The sequence below is a fragment of the Akebia trifoliata genome, chromosome 3 (genome assembly GCF_017979445.1).
Source record: "Akebia trifoliata isolate Shusen 1 chromosome 3, ASM1797944v1, whole genome shotgun sequence".
NCBI classification, from domain to species: domain Eukaryota; kingdom Viridiplantae; phylum Streptophyta; class Magnoliopsida; order Ranunculales; family Lardizabalaceae; genus Akebia; species Akebia trifoliata.
The window spans coordinates 21,121,961-21,144,068 of record NC_141377.1 but is presented as its reverse complement, the minus strand read 5'-3'; the positions used below and the strand labels follow the sequence as shown (position 1 = coordinate 21,144,068).

The 22,108-nt window shown below is 34.4% G+C and overlaps 1 pseudogene; it reads right to left on the bottom strand.

The window, feature by feature from the left end:
* Positions 1-2,130: 2,130 nt before the first annotated feature.
* Positions 2,131-21,868, bottom strand: LOC147406136 (AMSH-like ubiquitin thioesterase 1; annotated as a pseudogene).
* Between the last annotated feature and the right edge of the window lie 240 nt (positions 21,869-22,108).

Sequence of the window (22,108 nt, the reverse complement as noted above, 5' to 3'; positions counted from 1 at the left end):
ATTTGCACTATGGGCATATTGAACTTCAATTCGATCCTCTATTGGAGCTACTCCTTACTCCTTAGTATATGGCATGGAAGCAGTCTTGCTAGTTGTAGACACCCCATTTTTGCATATGCTTAATTCGACAATTCGTCACCCGGTTACCACAAATTCCTAATGATGATCATAAAGGACTCGAAGGCTTGTGAGTACTGTCACTGATTCCCTCTATTTTCAATATTTTCATCTCCCCTATTCGTTACGACTCGACATAGAAATTTATGCACGCCTAGGATCGCCACACGTTACACCCGATTTAGCAAGTACGTACGATTAGGTTCGCTACACAGTTCAATAACCTAGAGACCTCGCCACGCTAGGAAAATACGACTTTGAAACAAAGAAATAATCATGTCGGGACTGAAAGAAACCTCACGCTAAAATTTGTAAAAATTCGTAAAAATCGATAATATGACGAAAATACCCCTCATAAATTTTGGACTTCCGAAAGACTTCGAAAATACCTCCATTGCACTCAGAACATGATTTCGAGTCTAATGAAACCCAAATCGATGAAAACAGAGAAATTTATTTGAAATCATAAAAATGACCGAAATGCCCCTCGACCTCCAAACTCAACTTAGAGATCTCGATCCTTAGGAAAATGTAATAAAAATCGAAATCGAATTTTAAATCTAATTTAATAAAAGTTAAAATCAAATTAAAAATTAAACAATTAAAATTAAAATCAAGTAACAATTAAACGTTTAAAATTAAAATCAAACAACCGACCAAATTAAAATCAAAACACAATCAAAGTAACAATTAAACATTTAAAATTAAAATCAAACAACCGATAAAATCAAAACGCAATCAAGAAATTAAATCCAATAAAAAAATTCAAATTAAATAAAAAATTTTAAAATCGATCAACCAAAATTCCAATTAACCAACCATTAAAATCAAACTCAAAATCTAATCAACAAATTTAAAAATCAAATTCAATCGATCAACCAAATAAAATATAAATCAAATGCCCGACTAAAGCTCAAAATTAAAATTAAAATTAAACTTAAACCAATAAAATTCAAAACAAAATTAATCAATCCATAAAAATCCAAAACGAAAATAATTAATCAAGACTTAGAATCGACCAATCACAACTCGCTAATGAGAGATTACAAACAAAGTGAGGAGCATGGGATCGCTACTCTCATATTCTCAAAACAAGGAAAGAGAAACGTATGCAAGGAAAATAGAAATAAGCATTTTTTTAAAATAGAAACATAGTTTCTATTTAAAAGAAAAAATGTTAGAAAGAGAGGGGGTTGCTCTCCTTCGTCTCTCCTCTTTGGGCTGACACACACAGCCCTCTCCACTCTCCCTTCTCCTCTCCATTCTCTCCATGTTTCTTCTCAACACAGCCCTTTTTTCGTCTTCCTCTCATCTTCAACAACGTCCTTACAGCCCTTCTTCACCATTAACAGTCCCAAACAACACCCCCTTGCTGTCCCATTCACGTCTTCCCTATCCTATAGCCATTACAACACCTGACAACCTCTCCTTCACCTCCCTCTTATCTCCTTGACGTCCTCTTGGACAGCAACAAAGAAAGAAAGAAGAAAGGAACAGTGAGGAAGAAGCAAAAAAAAAAAGAACTCAACGTCCTTGGCTGCTCTCCTTGAACTCTCTTTCACAGACGTCTTCTTCTTCATCCTCTACCTACAATACGGTTCTCTCCACACGTCCCTCTCTGTTCTAGACAGCGACCATAGCTCCAAGACGACCTCCATTTCTACAAAGAAAAACGTCCCTTGCTGTCCCTTTATCATCGCTATTAAACCTGCAACTCAGTCATCAACTCAACAGCAGCCCCCTACAGCTTGCCATCTGTGTGCAACAAGACCTCTCTCTCAGCCACTGCCCTCTTCACCATTGCTGCACCTTTTCCCTCATATCATTGCCACAGCCATCCCTCCAATAGCCATTACCTTTTACTGCTGCAGCCTTCCCAACCATCTCTTTGTTTTCATCTCCTCTTCAACAGCAACCCCAAAGCACGCCTAACCAGTCCTTTCACGTTTTTCTCTGCCTAATTCTTCTCTCTCTGTAAAAAATGCCCTCTTGCCTTGTCTCTTTTGCTCTCTCTCAGCCCCCTTCCTCCTTACTTAGCTGCTGCATTAGGGACGTTCTGCCCATTTCAATCATTTTTTTAGCACACTCATCTCTCTCGGCCCACCTTGTTTCCAACATTCTTGCTGCATTCACAGCACTGTAACACAGCCATTCATAGCGCTGTAACATAGCCCCTTGGTTACCCAGTCTCTTCACGCCATTGCTATAACGTTTCTCTCGCTGCCTTCATCCCTCGCATCCTCACAACAACAAGTATTCACAGGTCTTTGGGTCATACCTGAAGGAATTAACCCACTGTACTCAGCTTGATAGGTAGGTTTATATTTTTGGTTCACTATTTTATTTTTGTTCTTTTTTGCTTTCCCCTTGCTCTTCTTATTTTTCATGGCACATTTTTTTCTTTTCTGTTTTCATGCGTCCCTCTAGTTAAATCTTGCATTGATGTTTCACATTGAGTTTTAGTGCCATAATCATCATAGAGTTGCAAAATGAATTTTTTGGCTTGTGATGCTAGGTAACGTTTTGTCGTGTTTTGAACAATTTGATAGGGAAGATGCATCATTTCTTATTTTATTTTATTTTTTTTACTTGTTCATTCATTTTCTTATTTTTGCATATCGATAGGATTAGGAAGACATTTTTATACATTTTTTATTTAATTTTACATATTGATAGTATTAGAAGATTTTTTGAGATATTATAATCATTATGCTCGAATCGGGTTTGTGGGACTAAAGGTGGTATTCGAATTCTTTGTGTGTTAGTTCAAGACCATTTCGTGTGATTAATGTGCTTATGATGATATTAGAAAATTGGATGAACGTGGATTTTCTTTTGTGTTATCTACGAATATCTGATTTGGTGTTTTTTGGCAAATCCATAATCTTCTAATTCGGGATTTCATGTTCATGTAATTCTTCTTTTAAGAAATTATTTGTGAATCATTGAAAAATCCATGTTTGAAATTTTCTAATATGGAAAAGGCACAATTTTCTATTTTTGGGAAGACATATATTTATGAATTTCGATTTTAAAATTTTCATGTTTTAACCACTTCCCAATTTAGAAGATCTTGCATTTTCTTATTTAGAAATTTCATGTCTCTCAATTCGGGATTTTCTAATTCAGAAATTGGATTTCTTTTGGAAGGTTCCCCTTTCAGAGGATTTAATTTACAAACTTCTAATTTGGGGGGCTCACTATATATCTCTTGAATTATAATTTAGGAAATTTCACATTCCTAATTTGAAAATATTATAAGTCCCAATTTGGCAGGTTTCTATTTGTAGTCTTCCCATTTAGAATATTCTCATGAGTTTCTATTCTGGACAGTTTGGAAAATACTTGCAGGTGGAATTTCTTAATTGATTTCAGGTCATAAAGCGAATTAGGACTTTTTCAAACCCTACCATATTTTGTGGAATTTAAAGGATGATCATGTAACAGTTGGGACAATTTAGCTATAGGATTTGTTTGGAAAATCAAACATAAATTGATGATGAAGATTGAACCGTGACCTTGACTGTAGTCTTTGTATGTTGACCATAGGATGATTTTGGATCGTAGTAGAGACCGATCATGTGGATCAGGCGGGTTCGGTGCCTAACATCTTCCGAAACCCGTAATCTGACCCCTTACCCATATCTTTGATCCGTGGACCAATCCATATCCATTTGAAGTTATTTATGGTTCCTAGACCTAAAATAGGTGGCGACTCCCATTTATCAAAAGTCCCCCATTAATAAATCGGACTCCTATCCACTATTTAGTAAAAAAGGGTCGAGGCGATTTCACCAATTGAAATGGTAATTCCGTCTCTCAAGGTCTTATTGTAAAATCAGTTGTTAGAAGCAGATTGGATTCATCAACGGTATGAAGAATTAAATTTAATCGAAGAAAAATGATTAAGAGCGTTGTACCATGTGCAGGCTTATCAAAGAAGAGTCGCCCATACGTTTGACAAAAAGATCAAGGTCCGTTACTTATAAGTCTAGGATTTGGTACTCAAAGAAAATCAGGCACCTATCTTTGACCCCAGAGGGAAGTTCAAACCAAATTGAAGTGGTCCGTTCATCATCAAGGAAATATTACCTGGAAAAGCTGTTAGACTTCAAGATCATGATGGAATCGAATTATCATAACCAACCAACCTTGATCAAATCAAACGGTATTACATTTAAGGAGGCCATCTTTGACCGAATCAATTCACATATTACCCAGTTCAATATATCCTTTCTCAACCTCTTTGCAGCATTTTCAAAAAAAATTATGCCTTTTTATTTCTCAACCCGATCACCAAACCTAAGGGAGGGAAAATTCGAACTACATTTTGGTCTAATCCCAAAAATCTGGGGTACGTAGGCAACCTGGAAAGTTACTTCAGACTCGACCACATCAAAATAAAAATATATATTTTCTACAAAAAAAATATAAAAATAAAAATAAAAATAATATATATTGTCAAATAGGGAAGAAATTTAAAGAAAAATAAAAAATGCCACACAAGGGGCATTCGGGTTTTTGAGCTTCAAAATTCTTTTCTTTTATATCCAGTCCTAAGCTTACCCATGAAAGTCCTCATAAGTACCGTGCGAAAAGGTAAAGAAGGTAGTAAAGCATGATCAGATAGTAACTGCAGAAGTTCAGAAGGGAAGAAAGAAAAAAAGTGAAGCTTGCTAAGTTGAAAACCTGAAAAGGGCGACTTAGGCAAAAATTAAGGCAAGCTAGCAAGGTTGAAAATCTGAAAGGACGACTTTGGCAATAATTAGAGCAAAGAAAAAAGGAAAAACTTGCTATATCAAAAATCTGAAAAGGCGATCTAGGCAAAAGCTAGAGCATGCTCACTAGATCAAAAACCTGAAAATGAGATCTAGGTAAAAGTTAGAGCAACAAAGAAAAATAGAAGAAAATCTTAGGAGGTTCGAGCCGAGACATTTGAAGTCAGAATAATCAAGTTCAACACTTAGCTTAAATCAGGTAGAGACTCAGAAGCCACAAGTATCTTGTCTACGATTGATATGAAAATTGTATACTTATCCAAGTGAACCAAGGGGGAAAAGGGTGAATTCTATAATGAGTCTTAAAAGGAAATATTTTGTTCTCTTGAGCCTGACTCAAAATCTTCAATAAAATTAATTAAAAGTTGGATCTTTATTGCGCTTGTGGTAATCAAATATTTCAAACCTTCATACAAGGGGCATTTTCTTTTTCCTCTAAATATGTAGTTTTTTCTTTACACTAGGGGCATTTTTTTTAATGATGTATTCAATTATCTCCAATGCCATGTTTATTGTCAAACTAGGGGCATTTTATTTTTGAGGAATGTTAATCCTAAAATATAAAACGAATCCCAAACTTAAGGTTACCCTCTTGACAATAATTTTTCGAAAACCGTTGAGGTTCAAAAGAAATAAAAACTCAAGTTTTAAATTCATAAAACTTTCGGAAAAAATCTTGATGTTCAGAGGAAAGCATTTCTGATCTCATATTTGATTTGGCTTAAAAAAATAGTTCAGTACTCTTTCACCCGGAGTAGGTAAAATAGAGCTCCTAGATCCAGTCATTCTTCCCTAGAATTTTTCATTCTTTCTCGAATTACATTGCCACCGAGGGTTTGCTCAGATTATGCTCAGCCAGTTGTCGCCGAGGGTTTGCTCGGATTATGCTCAGCTAGATGCGACCGAGGGTTTACTCGGATTATACTCAACCAGGATTATGCTCAGCCAGTTGCCGCCGAGGGTTTGCTCGGATTATGCTCAGCTAGTTGCCACCGAGGGTTTGCTCAGATTATGCTCAGCCAGTTACCGTCGAGGGTTTTCTCGAATTTCACTCAAATTTTACTCAATTTTTACTTAGACCCTCTGAGATTTATCTCAGATTTTAAATGCACACATTTGCACATTTGTTTCATTAGTCAAAGAGAAATTTCTAAAATTCAAAGAACAGACACCGTCAGTGAGGGTTCGCGCTCAAGGACTTGACAACTTCATAGTTCGGGGAGAGTTTTATCTTCAAGGATCTAAACGCCTCGATGAATTGCTAAATCAGGCTGTAAAATGAATTGTCACTAGCTTTGGCATTCGGATATCGCACTATCTACCAAAATAGATTTGCTATCTAGTCTACTTCAACCCTCTGCCAAAGAAGGGCATCTGTAGACACCCAATTTTTGCACTCGCCAGATTAATCAACTCGTCAACCCGATCACAACAGTTCCCAATGATGGATGATTATTCTAATGCTTTATTTTATTACTAGATATGTTTCAAAAATTCAGATGAGGTATCTCAAACTAACAAAACCTTAGAAACCACACTACGTTAGGAAAATATGACCCCAAAAACATAGAAATCATCATTTTTCAGATAAAAAGAAGCTTCAAGATAAAAATCACTAAAAATGATCAAATTACAAAAATACCCATAACATCAAAACATCCCTAGAATCTATATTACACTTAGAAAAATTATTTCAAACACATAAAACAACAAATCAAAACCAAATAAATCATTTCGCAAATTTTCACAAAATTTGACAAAACTACAAAAATGCCCCTCATAAAGTTCATGACCATTTCGCATGAAAAATTTTATAAATGACACAAACCAATATTCCCATTGAATTTCTTACGAAAAATCGATTCCAAAATATCCTGAAATATTGAAAAATGACTTAAAACACAAAAAATACTTTCCGAGAGTAAAACGGTAATTTTATAATTTTAATAATTAAAAATTCTGAAATTAATAATTAAAACATTAATTAATGTAAAGTGAAATCCTAATTAAAATTAAAGTCAATCAAGTAAGACTAAAGTCAAAATCTTAAAGTCAATCAAGTGAGACTAAAAGTCAAAACCCTAATAGTATTCTAATTAAACAATAACTCTATTTAAAACAATTCTAATTAAACACTACTCTATTTAAAATAATTCTAATTAAACACTAACTCTATCAAAACAAGCACTTAAAAAATCTATAAACATGGATTCCTACAATCTATTTTCGTATGAAAAAATAAACCTTAGAAAAAGTAGGTCAAAAAGTTTCCCTAGCCTCCCATAAACCCTAATTTTGAAGTCCTAACATCTGTACCCCAATTTTAGCTCAAAAAATACCTAGAAGCTCTTCAAAAATATCAAGAAATCTAGAAAAAAGTCAGAAAATTTAGATCTAAAAAGAAAGTACATCGTCTTGGAGATCTGAAGCGAATCCGGTGATAGAACGAAACGAGGAATGTTGTACAAGAAGCTGTACTATCAGATCTGAGGGAACAAAATCGTTGCGTACGAGAATGTAAATATTTTTATTTTTTTATTATCTAGGTTTTTTTAGCAATGTAGTTTTACTTGGGAATTAGTAGAGACCGGCATTTGTCGGGCGGGGTTGGTGCCTAACACCTTCCAGTCCTATAATCTGATCCCCAGACTCAGTATTTTTTTTTTGTAGTAGATTAGTTGTTTTTTATCCGTTCCGAGTCGATATTTGATTCCTAGATCGCAATAACTAGGCGGCGACTTCCAAACCTCAAAGGTCAAAAGCGGATCCGCGCACCCCGCTGATCGAGGGCGCTTTCATCATCACATCCCCAAACTTACCTTTTTTTAGTTCCTAGAAAATAAAACTACCACTTTCGCAGGCACCTCGACTGCATTTAGCGAATATAGCAAGCCTTTGAACCGCTAAGTTACCCCTAGTGGATATGTTTGACTCGTGAGGGTTTGCAGAAAATATACCCACAAAATTTTAACACTTTACAGAAACGTCAAAATCAAAATCAAAGTATATAAGACGAACATAATGATATTTCACAAATTAGTCAAAGGTCATTTACGTTTGAGTAAAGTTCTAAGTTTTTATTCCTTATTTTAAAAAATTTCAAAGATAACTTGAGTACTTGTGTGATTTTCTGATTTTTTTTCTTTTTAAACATAATATATTTTTAAGGAATAAGATTTTACCTCCTAATTGCTAAGAATGGTCGGTTCTACCTAAGTTCTAACTCGAAACTAAGCATCCTGTCTGAGATTGTGAGAGGTGTGGATGTTCACTCTAATACTTCTAAGGGGTTTTATCTGTGATATTCCAGTTTACTCACATTTTTACCATTAACGGCTTTCACCCTACTGAACTAATTGGTCTCATTGGACTCTTTTCATTTTTGTACTTTTTCAGTTCTAACCTTTTACTTTACTTTGGTCTTTTTCATAGCTTTCTGCTTTTTATTTACTCAACTTTTGCATACTTCACCATTTTCTGATGTTCTTTTTACAAAAGCAGGTAGTCCTTTTCAAGGTACCCAGTTTAATCCTATGGTTGTTGTCTAATTCATATTAACCCCAGTTTTATTTTTCTTCTAACTAGCCAATCAAAGGACAAGGAAGTCATAGTTCACTAGACTAGGTATTCCCTAATACTCTAGACAAAGAAGAGGGTCAACTCTTATTCCATAAAATCTTATTTTTCCAAGTACTCAATCAAAAGTGAATTTTTTAAAGTAATTTTTTCATGACTTTCTTAATGAGGAACTACCAAAAAGAACTTATGATCAAAAGTTAGGACATGAGCTAGATATTTGAAATTCATATGTAAAAAATACATATAAAGATTTTGAAGAAAATATTATGAAAGTATTAAATATTTTTGAATTTGTTTAAGAGATGAAACTAAACTAGAATGATATGCAATGCACTTGTGAGGTAACGTAATACCCCCAAACCTAAATGAAATATTGTCTTCAATATACACGTAGTAAAGAAAAAGAGAAAAATGTTAGATCACACCTGAAACGGATTACGCATTAATATGCAAAATCTTGTTACAATTGATCTAAAGAGATTGAAAGTTATAACAATTATAATTTCTGAAATAGTGTTGCATAAATAAAATCCTACCTAAGAATTAAAAAACAACCTAAAAATATTATAATCTAAGAATGAAACCCATCATAATCTGAATCTGAACTTTCAGTGACCTGTGCCTTCTTCTTCTCAATATAGGCCAACATCTATCTCTGTTACTCAATCAACAATTGTTGAGCAGTTTGCAGACCTAATAGCGCTGATTGATTGGTTTTGTTGAGAGTTGTCTTGAAGAAAAAGAGAATAAGAAAGGGATTAAGGTTGGAGTTTTTTATTTAGAAAGTTTGTTTCCTAACTATACTACTTATTAAAATAAAAACACATGGGTTACCTCCCAAGGAGCGCTAAATTTAATGTCTTCAGTTGAACCTATCAAAAGGTTGATTTTTAGGAATTTTCCTAACATTTAATTTAACAGATATGACAATCAATGCCCCACCCCAAATGATAAGTAGACAGATTTTGATCATCATTGGGATATGAAGATAAATTTTTAAAATGATCAACATCCCTTGTTTATCCTCAGTTCTCAGTGTCATCACCTTTTTGAAATAGTTCTTAACTATCGTATTTTCTAAGAGAATGGAAATTATAAGATAGACAGGGTCTTTACAATCTTGTGAAAGGATAGGCTGGATGAGGTACGAGGTTAGATCAGTAGTGGTTAGAATTGGTGTGACTAACAAATTAGAGTTCATCATTGGTTCTTCCTGAACAACAATTTTCTCTGATGGTGGATCAATTTCCTTAGTCAAATTTTGTATAGTTGATTAGCTCATTGGGAATTTGAAACATAGGTTGGCTCTCAGGGATTATCTCATTTGAAAATTGATCATTCTCTTTTTTTTCTAAGGACATAGTAAGTTGACCTAGTTGGACTTCCATCATTGCTTCAGTTGGAACTAATACCTCATTGATTTGAATTTGAACTTCAATTGAGACGGGGTTATCAATTATTGATGGACAGTCATTGAAATCTTCAAAAGAGTAGAATTGGTCACTAAGGTTATTTTGAAAGAATAGTGGATTTTTTGTGATGGGATATCCTCATTTTTGAATTTATCAAAATTTCCTTCTTCTAAAAATAGTGCTAGGTGACTCAATTGAGTTCCTATGCTGGCTAAGGCTTGACCCATGTTCTGTTGTTGTTGATGGAACTATTGTTGTTGGATGAATTGTTGTTGTTGATTTAACAATTCAGTCATCAAGGATTCTAATGATGAAGTTGGAGGAGAGGACAAAAATGAGTCATTGAATGTTGACTCTGACTCCATAGTTCTATATTTAGAAAAATGTTGAGAATCATAGGATTATTGGGGAATTATAGTTGGATTCATCATCGAGGTGTCGTGCATATAAAAATCTTCATGCTTACCAAAATGACTACCATGAGTGAACTGTTATGACACGATATGGTATCCGAGGGAAACCAATTATCTATGTGGTATGGTTGGTTGAACGAATGAGGTGTTGGCATCCAATAAGAATTTTGAGAATGATGCATATTGGCTTGCGTAGCACGAAACATGGGTAGACTCGGACAACACTCGGGAGGATGACCATAATTATCACATAGGACGCATGGGATCCAAGATTCTCTGCTAAACTCCATGATAATACAAATCACACAGTCGATCAAACAATCACGAAAAGAAAGACTGGACCTAAATAGGTTGCCTAAAGCTAGACAGCTCCTAATTGGGTATAAATAACGCAACTAGCCTTCCAACTGGGTTCTATGAAATCAATTTTGAATCATTCGGATCTCTAGGGTACTCTTAAATCACCTTCGCTTCTTGAATAGACTGAGTCTATCCCCTCAAAGGGTAAGATCCTACTAGATACAAAAGATGATCAAAAAACGCAATTGACACAACTTGAAGTGAAATTTCTCCTATTGAGCTCGTGGGCTCTATAGTAAAGTCTAATTAATTGTATTTAATTTGATTGGATGACTAGTGAGTTGATTATCCTAATTAGAGCAAGGAATTGGTAATGACTTCCAATCCTTATCTTATCATGCCATCCCTAGGAAAGGGGTGCTCTTTACTACTTAATTAACTATTCCAAGTGTGTGTAAATTAGAAAAATAACAAACAGAGGCAAGGAGTAACCCACTAGCATAGAGAGGCGTGGGTGTTTCGAAATCACCTCCTATGCTAGACGGGGTGAAGACGATTTGAGTCAACTTAGGCCACTAATTTCAATTTTGCTGTGCGAACCGAAGAAGTCGTGACGGTATTGTCCACCCGTCGTCTTTCCGTAGTCTATTAAAATCCAAGCCTTCTTGGATAATTAAAAAAATAACAAAGAATCTTATACAAGAGTTTCTGAAATAGAAAATAAATATAACTAAAGATTAAAGGAAATTGAAAGAAAAGAAGAAAAAAATATTTACCTATAAGGAGCAAAATATAAATGTTAGTAAAAATGAAAGTAAACGAACTTAAAAATAGAATTTGACTTACCAAATTCTAGCTAATTTTGTCACATTTTATAAAAAAATTTGTTCTACCCCAAATCGATATACTATAATAGTTAATTGAAGATCGGAGCAAAAAGTTACAGTCAGTTTAAGTTTTGCTGTCAAGGGTGAAAAACAAACGGGAATGACTTTCTTTTCTTTTTTCTATGTTTTTTCTTCTTTCTTCTCTCTTAAAACCTCAAGAACACTTGAACTTACAGAAAGAAATCAAAAAAATAAAAATAAAAATAAAAATAAAAGAAATAAATTTTAAATCAAAACTTACCACTATTACCTTTACCTTTCCCTAGTAGCGACGCCAAAATTTTGATGAGACTATCGTTGTTCTTCTCACTGGAGTTAATATTAATCTTACTTTTACCTTACTTATGGGGCAAGTAGGGGATCGAACCCAAGAGAAAGGAGGAGTAAAGTTAAGCTAAGAGGATAAAATTCAAATTAACTAAAAGGAATTAAAACTATTTTTCTTTGTATTTTTGAACTTATAAGAAGATGTAAAATTGCTAGAAAATGAACTAAAGTAAATGAAATTAAAAGTAAGTAAACTTATGAAATTAAAGAACCATTGGAGGTGGATCTACCTAGAACATGTTGATGAGCAATTCTTAGTCTCTAACATTTTTATAAGTCAATCGTAAGAACTTGGTATTAGCTCCTTAGATCGGAAAGTTTTTCAAATGAAATCAAATGAGGGAACATAAATAAAGTAGAATTCTTTGAAAACTTCCTACTATCAATTATATAGTTTAAGCATACTTTATCTTGATCTAATCTAAGCATAAAGTATCTATATTAAGAATAAAAGGTGCAAGAAATCTTAAAAAGAAATCATAAGCATTTTAAATAAAAGAAAAATATGAAATTAGAAACAACACAAGAACTTGCTCTAGGCTTTTCTACTCTCCAATGGAGGGGAGCTTAGCCTAATATCATTGCAAGAGAGGGAAGATAAGAGATGAAAGAATTTTTCTTCATTTCATTGAGAAACTTACAACTTCTTCTTCTTACAAGACTATTTAACTAAAAGAAAATAAGTAGAAGATAAAAATACAACAAATAAGATAATAAGATAAGAGTCTTAGATTAAAGGAGTCTTGGATAAGAGAACCAAGAGGGGAGGGAGAGAACCTCTAGAGATTGAAATTCTATTTATAGAGAAAAATGTGTGTAGAAGAGTCTAAAAGTAGCCTCTACTTTTCTTTGCACAAAGAGATAAAAGGTGAGAGCATTAGTTAAGGATTAGGACATTCCAAAGTGGGCCCTAATGCTTTTGCCTTAAGATTTTGATTCCAAAATGTTGATTTTCTGCACACGTAATTATATTTATCTAGTAAATAAATTTATTTATGTAGAATTAAGCCTAATTAACATACAACATGATTTTTCGAGGCTTATAGTGATTATTACCTTAATATGGGTTAATAGGGACAAAAATCCAGATAAATGTCTGGAAAATATGCGTATAATTGAGTGTTTCGAAATAATCATCAATATACTTTCAAGTGAGTCCTATGACATCCAATCCCATCAAATTTCTCCATGTCTGGCATTGTGAACTTCTCTGTCAGACGGACTACGGGAAATAACGTCATTGTCCCTATTCCAAGAGTAAGGTCATCAGGATCTTTGATATTCTTCAAAGTGGTTTCAACCTAAATTATTCGATGAGCTAAGATAGGGTCGACATGTTATTGATCATCTTTTTGATTTTCGACGAGGTCAAACACATTTTGAGGTTCTATAGCTTTATCATTTTTCTTTTCAGTCTTCAAGGCTTCAATTTGTGTTTGGACAGAAGTTATAATTTGTGCTTGAAAAGATTCTAAAATTTGACGGAGTACTATTTTATCCATGGTACTTGTTTTTTCTTGTGGTAAAGACTGACTACTTGGACTTGACATTAGTACTCTTGAAAGTCGACTTTTTTCATGGACCCAAAGTTGTATAGATGATGGTTTAGAATATTTGGAACCAATTATTACCTGAGTGGAAGTACACTAAGATTAACCATTGATTCTAAAGGTTTGATTCTTAATCACATGATTAAAATTTTGAAATTAGCCTAAGTCTGATGGGAAGCATTGAATCCTATTGCACTATAAGTCTATAGTGACCAAGAAGGTGAAACGAATTAGTCACAGGTCTACCCCTGATTGGGATTGAACCTTTGATCAGAAAAAATAATTTGACTTTAAGATTAAATCTTTTTGGTATAAAATAGTCTGAATCTTTGAAAGTAAAACCAATTGGTCCAACTGGTTTGGTGTCGATCAGTTTGATCCATTTGTTGATTGGGCCAATTGATTTACATTTCATTTATTGGGTCGAACTGATATTGCGGGTTTAATTTGAACGGTCCGCCCACTTATCTGTTGATTGGATTGAATAGAGCAACCCCGGACTTTAATATACCACCTAAAGATGGGGCGACTTTGATATAGCTTTGTTTTTTTTATATCTCCATTTTCTGTTGATGGGACTTTATTTTTAGAAAAATATATTTCAGAAATGCAAAAAATAGATCTTTGTAAATCATTTTTCCTTCCTTTTTATTTTTTTTTAGAAAATAATTTCCTTATTTCAAAATAGGTTAGGACCCGAATCAGAAAAAAAGTTTGAATACCACTTTGATTAAATGGTTCAGCCCATCGTAGGGGAAAACTACATGCTAAAAAAAAGGAAGTACCCCTTGTTATGAAGGCTTGAAATATTTGATTACCACAAGCACAATAAAGATTCAATTTTTAATTTTGACTTTGAAGATTTTGAGTCAGGATCAAGAGAACAAAATATTTCCTTTTAAGATTCATTGTAAATCCATCATTTTTCCTCTTGGTTCACTTAAGGAAGTAGAAAATTTTTAGATCAATCGTAGACGATACTCGTGACTTTTGAGTATTTGCTTGGTTTAAGCTGGGTACTGAAACTTGGTCATTTGGACTTCTGATGTTTCGGCTCAAATCGCCTTTTAACTTTTCAACTCAATGAAGATTTCTTTTTGTTTCTCTAACTTATGCCTAGATTGTCCTTTCAGATTTTCAATTTAGCGAGCGTGCTCTAGCTTTTACCTAGATTGCCTTTTTAGGTTTTTGATCAAGCGAGCTTATAATTTTTTCATTTTTTTTTACTCTAATTTTTGCCAATGCCATCCCTTTGGATTTTCAACCTTGCAAGCTTAATTTTTTCCTAAGTCGCTCTTTCGGGTTTTCAACCTAGCAGACTTTATTTTTTTTTCTTTTTCTTCTTTGCTATGATTGTTGCCAAGGTCATCATTTCAGATTTTCAACCTAGAAGGCTCCATTTTTTTTTTCTTTTTCTTCATTTTTAAACTTCTAGAGTTACTGTTTGATCATGTTTTGCTATCTTCCTTGACTATTTCACACGGTACTTAGGAGGACTTTCATGGAAAACACCCATAATCAGTTCGGATCGTGACCTATAGGAAAACTCTTACACTCTAGGTTTACTACGTGCAATGCAATTAATTTGGCCACCTTTACCCAAGTGCACCTATATATCTTTCGAGTGTGCTCAATAAGACGGTACGTGGTGACTGGGTTTGATATAACGTATAGGTGATAATTTAAGACTGCAACACAAATCTCTGAAGTCAAAAGCAGTCAGTTTAATCCCTAGTTGAGAATTGGTGCACGATGCTAAGAAAAGATACTCTTAAGTCACCACTCATCTAGAATAGACGTAGTCTATCCCCCTTGTACCATAGTACATCGGGGCAAGATCTCGCTTAGGCATTGAATTTAATCAAGAAGTACAGTTGGTAAACTTAGATCAAGACATAAAGTCGAAGGTTGACTTCAAAGTCAAAAAAATCATTAGGAATGATGCAGTTGAAACCATCGACAAAGGTACCAAGATTTGTGAGAAGGGATTCATCATGTTTTTCACTCGAGAAAATAGAGTTCTCTTTCATAAAAGAATAAAAGATTTTCTTGAAGTTCTAGAAGAATTGAACAGTTAAATATAAAGATCTCAATCACACTCAATTCCATAGAAGAAGACTGCAGATTACTCTTTTTCAAAAGAAGACTTTACTCAACAGAGCAATCAAGGCCTCAAGTTCCCTAAACTTTAACCAATTCAAGTAATGTTTCTCCAAAGGAGGCCTTACAAATGTAGAAGATCAATATAACCTTGTCTGCAATAAATGCTTTGGCAATCAATGTCAACAAGCATTTATTATGTAGAAGACCAATATAACCTTGTCTTTTTCACTAAAAGACAGTAAGTAAGGGTATTATTGGAAAGTGTTGTAGTGGAGAATGTTACTGCCCCCATGAGATCTTGAAACATCAATATAATTTGTGAAAATATGTCAAAATTTAAAATTATGAATATAGCACTCAGTGTTGTCAAATTGCATCAATTGGTCGATTTTTACCACAATGAGGGAGCACAAAAAATTACAAGAGTTGAGTACCAATTTTGACTATTAAGACATATCTCAAGTAGGCAAACCAATAAAATGAAAATGAAGATCTTAATAAACTAAAAAATCATTTAGAACATTGATGTTAGGAAACACTCACATGAATCCAGCCAAGGGGAAAAAGGGATTACTTATCCTGGACATCAAATATTTCTTCTTCATTCATTGTCTGACACTGAACAAAGAGAAATCTTTAGTGCTTGTTTTTTTTGCTTTTTCCGTTTTCCTTTTTCCTTTTTAGGTGTGCGTGGATGGGGTGGGGATGGTTCAATAAAATATATATTAAGTGGTACAAAAGAATATATAATAAGAACATTTACCAAATCTAATGTTGACTCTTACTTTGGTATAAGAAGAGCTGTCACAAAACATTTATGATTTTTTTGCAAAAGAAAAAATGTTGACTATAAAAGGACTCCGTACAACTGAAAAGAGTAATACTAAAATATTTAGCACTTACAAGTGAACCTGCGAGAACACCATAGGTTTCTAAGTTCTTTTAAGTATTTGACAGAGTCAGCCTCATGAAGTTTTCCATCATTGTGGTCGATTGCAAAGAAAATTGTAGTTAGTACAGAAAATAAGATGTAAGAGATCACATGTTCAATTATAGTTACCTACTAAGAGAGATATAATGATGTTACTTTAATAATAATCTTACAGAAGAAGCATTTAGGCAAATCATCATCTTAAGGAGCTTACGTCCTTATTCGTAATTACATTATCCATTGACGAGATGAAACCTGAAGTAAAGAAAAAAAAAGAAGGTTTGTTTAGAAACTCACAATGTGCAATTGCATTGGAGACTTGGAGCAAGCCTGATCATCTTGGAATGAATTCTCCAATCCACAACCGGACTCATTAATGTGAGTGGACACAACAGGTATCAAATCTTGTACATTCATCAGGACGGGTGGAGGAGATGGTTGTCTAATAATAAGAGGCTCTATTGTGTCCAAAGAAAAAATTGAGTAAGGTTTCTCAGCATGAAGTGACTGACTATTAACATTCAATGAAAGGACTGTTTCAAGAGTAGATCTTTCAAGTTCTAAACTATTGTTGTCCTTTTCAATCATAACTCCATCTTGGATAGGCTACTGCAAGCTGTTTTCCCATGAAAACCACGATATAAAGTGAATACTTTATGAGAACTAAAAGATCAAAAGCAAAAATACCAGATGAATGGACGAGTAAAAAATATTTTATTGAAGAGGAAGGCCCTCATATGAAGATTGAATACAAAGAAGAGTAGTGGGAGAGGACCTCACCAAAAAAAATATCGTTAAATGTTAATTTTTATCACCTTATTCCTTAATTAAATTCCAATAAATCAAAGGCTAACCTTGGTATCTCAAGTGGAGTTAAGTCCAAATTGATTGGATATTGGACCTGCATCCACAAGATAAGAGTCAACAAGGTTTCTGCAAGCATCGTGAACAAGAAAAGTTTAAAATGGCTTTTGCATAAATGTCTGGAAGTATATCATACCCCTATACTAGTTATAGGTGCTTGCCACTGCCCATGAAGCCCGTTTGGACCTAGAATGGAATGCCTTGATAGACTCTCCTCCTTTGGATGTGGTATTCTAAGAGAACTATACCATCAAGGGAAATAAGGATTAGCAAAGGATGTATCATAGGATTTGAAACCAACTCATGATTTTTCACCATTCTTAAATGCCCTAAGAAAATTGAATAAAGGACTAAATCAAAATACAACAACTATCACGCAAACTACGAAGCCTTATCCCAAAGAGTTGGCTTTGTCTAAACAAATCATGTTCCTCTATTGCACTCTTTCCAATGGAAAAAAATATTGAATAATAAGAAATATATAATAAATAATTCGAGAAATATTTTCAAAGATTCATAGATGAAGTTGAATGAAAAATCATTCAAACATCAAACACATCACTTACAAATGATTTTAGTTATTTAAGAAACGAAACTTCAAACCTAAAATCAAACATATCTAGGATTGAGAGAGAAAGAGAGAAACCTGAGTTTTAAAGTTCTGTTCAAGAATCAAGACCTCTCTCTTGCAATAAAACCATGAGGAGGGGGAGTGGGGGAAGAGAGAGACTCTGTTTGGAAAAAGTAAGAAGATCTAAAAACCTTTCAATTTCTAGGTGTTAATTTCCTATTATCAAATCATGAAATCAAAAACCCACTTTTCATTTTCCTTTAAGTTTTCATCTCAGAACTTGCAAAGGTGTTGCTTCTATTTTATTTTTTTACGAGATGATTCGTGAGAGTCAACACGGTATCCATGGGGATTAAAGATAATTTACGGAAAGGTTAATTCTTTATTTTTGAATAATCTCTCAGTACATGGTTCAAGGAAATATATAAAGGAAAAAAAACAGCTGGTCTACCATACAAATCTTTCCTAAATAAGGAAAGAAATAAATTAAAATAATAATCCCTTTGGTCAAGGGATGCGCAATAAAACCTGCTAATCTACTAGGATTTAGTCATTGACTAAATCTTTTTATTTTAGCTAATTACGTCCTAAAAATCATAAAATTAAATTCAGAATTTCCACACTCCCTATCAAGCTAGGGAGTATATGTAAATCTTGGATATTAGTGATTCGAATTTAATTCTTGGAAGGCCTTTTGTAAGAACATCAGCTATTTGAAGATTTATTGGAGTATGGTTAAGACTAAGTATGCCACCCTCAATCTTCTCCTTGATAAAATGCTGGTCCAGCTCCACATGCTTAGTTCTGTCGTGATGGACTGGATTTTTAGCAATACTTATTGTAGCCATGTTATCACAAAATACCTTCATTGAAGTGTTTTTGATTTTCAATTCTTCAAGAATTCTCTTCAGCCACATTCCTTTGCAGATTCCTTGTGCTAAAGCTCGAAATTCTGCTTCAGCACTACTCCTTGCTACCACTGTCTGCTTTTTACTCCTCCATGTGACTAAATTTCCCCAAACATAGGTACAATAGCCAGTTGTAGATCTTCTATCAGTGATGTTTCTAGCTCAATCAACATCAGTGAAAATCTCAATCTCTTTGTTGGTATTTTTTTTGGAAAACAACCCCTTACTTGGTGACATTTTGAGATATCTAAGAATTTTATTCACTGCCTTTTGGTGAACTTCTTTTGGATCATTCATAAACTGACTTACAAAGCTAACATTGAACCTAATGTCGGGTCTAGTATGGGAGAGATAAATGAGTTTCCCCACTAGGTGTTGGTACTCTCCTTTATCAATGGGTAGACTATCTTCTTTTAAGCATGCTTTGTAGCCTGATTCCATAGGTGTGTTAGCTGGCTTACACCCTAACATACATGTCTCCTTGAGTAGATCCAAGACATACTTTCGTTGAGAAACTACAATCCCTACTCTTGATCATGCTACCTCCATGCCTAGGAAATATTTTTTGATATCCTAAGTTTTTAATTTCAAATTCTTTAGCGAGTCCCTTCTTTATATTCTCAATTTCCTCATGGAAATCTCTGGTAATAACGATATCATCCACAAACAATAAGGATAGAAATCCTCCCACCTGTAGAGTGTTTGACAAACATGGTATGATCGACTTGCCCCTATATGTATCCCTGTTGGTTGACTGCTCTTATGAATCTATCAAACCAAGTCCTTGGTTATTGTTTGAGTCCATAAAGTGATTTCGAAGTTTGCGCACTTTGTGAGCATTGTTCTTGGTCTCAAAACCTAGTGGAATTTCCATATATATATTTCTTCCTCTAGGTCTCCATTTAAAAATGCATTCTTGACATCCATCTAATGTAAGGGCCAGCCAAGATTAGTAGCTAATGAGACTAGAACACGAACAATATTTAACTTAGCAACCGCTAAGAAGGTTTCTTGGTAGTAAATACCGTGAGTTTGAGTGAATCATTTTGCTACCAATCTAGATTTATACTGATCCATACTTTCATATGGTTTGTATTTGACATTGAAGACCCATTTACATCCCACGGGTCGTTTTCCTTGGGGCAATTCAGAGAGCTCCCATGTACCATTCTTCTTAAGGGCTCTAATCTCTTCTCCAATAGTTGTCCTCCACTCAAGCTTACCTAGAGCTTCTTACACATTTCTAGGTTTTCAACAGTAGACATATTAGTAACAAAAACATGATATTGATAAGACAATCCCTTATATGAAATGAACCGATGTATAGGATGTTGAGTGCAAGATCTTACTCCTTTCCTTAATGTAATAGGGATGCCTAAGTCATTATCAGTATGAGAGTTATGAATTATGTTACCTGAAAGTTTTGACCTTGGATTAGTCGGATTGGACTCTTGAGTTTGCTCAAGGAGTATATGGGACATTTCTGAACTTTCTGGTGTGAATAAGCAAGGTAGGTTCGACTGAAGAATTATATGGCTCATAGGATGACTCTTTTGAAGGAGACTTAGTTTTCAACTCATTTTGTACGCTCAGATTAATAGTTGGAACATTAGATGCAAGAGTAAAGGTAGGCTCGGGTAGTGTGACATTAGGCAGCCAAAAATCACATTCATTTGTGTTTGAGTTCTCCCCCTGAATGTGAGGTTTTTGACAACAAGGTTGATTCTCAAAGAAAATTACATCCATAATGACATAGGTTTTCTTGATAACAGGAGAGTAACATTTATCCCCTTTTTGTGTGGAGGAATATCCTAGAAACAAACATTTTATGGTTCTAGGATCAAGTTTGCTAGAGTTAGGTTGGAGGTTATGGACAAAAGCAGTGCACCCAAATATTTTTAGTGGAAGGGAGGAGAGTATTCGAAGCTGAGGATAGGATTGATAGAGGGTTTGCCATGGTGTTTGAAAATGGATAACTCTAGATGGTATTCTATGGATGAGATATGTAGCCATGAGGACTGCCTCTCCCCAAAAATAACTTGGGACATTCATGGTGTACATAACGGATCGAGCCACCTCCAAAAGGTGTCTGTTCTTTCTTTCTGCAACCCCATTTTGTTGGGGTGTATTCACATAAGAACTCTGGTGGATTATTCCATGGGTTGAAAGATAGTCTCCTAGGATTGAATTGGAATAATCCGTGGCATTGTCAATCCTAAGGATATTGATTTTAGCTTGAAATTGATTTTGGATCATACTAAAGAACATTTTCAAGATGATATCTCCATCTGATCTTTGTCTCATTAAATACACCCACGTAACTCTTGTATGATCATTAATGAATGCGATAAACCATTTAAATCCAAAGATGTTATTGACCCGAGAAGGTCCCCAAATATCACTATGAATGATAGAAAAATGATGAGATGTTTTACAACCTTGGATTGGATAATTGTTTCTCACATGTTTTGAAATTGGACATGCCTCACATTGGAAGCATTCGGCGGTTTTATTATTAATAGACTAGGAAACAACTTTTTCAAGTACAGAAAATTAGGACATCCTAATCTATAATGTCACAACATAATAGCATTTTCTTTATTGGACAAAATAGGAAATGACACATTACTAGCAGATAGAGTTTGGTCCTCAGGATTACTAGGAGTCTTAAGAAGATAGAGTCCACCACAGTCCTTAACATTGCCAATCGTCCTCCTCAATTCCAACTCCTGAAATTCACAATGAGTAAAGAAAAGTTTGATAATACAGTTCATATCCCTTGTAAGTTTACTAATAGACAATAGGTTGCAAGATAATTTGGGAACCAACAAAACAGATTTTAGGGTTAGATTATTGGAAATAACCACTAAACCCATTCCTACCACCTTAAATAGAGACCCATCAACTATTCTCATCATAAAGTCCCCTGAATAAGGGTTGTACTTATGGAAAAGTGAAGCATTACCAGTCATGTGATCCAACACACCAGAGTCTATTATCCAAGGAGTTGAAGTTTCCATATGTGATTTTAAAGCCACTGTTGGATTACCTCTTTGTACCACCAAACTTGTGCTCATGATAAGATCATGTTGAGGGAACTGTGGTGCTATTGAAGAGGAACTAAACATTTTTTGAAGCAGTTCTAACTATCCTTTGCTAAACAGATTTGTCTCAGGTGTAAGCTATGGTGTTTCTCCCGGTGAAGTGAAATCACAACTTTCTATTGTTCCCCTTAGCTTCCAATCTGGAGGTTTGCTGTGGAGTTTCCAATACTTCTCACGAGTATGACCAGGTCGACTGTAGTGATCACACCAAGGTCGTTCACTTCACTTGTTCATGCGTGGATCATGATTGGATATCCCATTTGG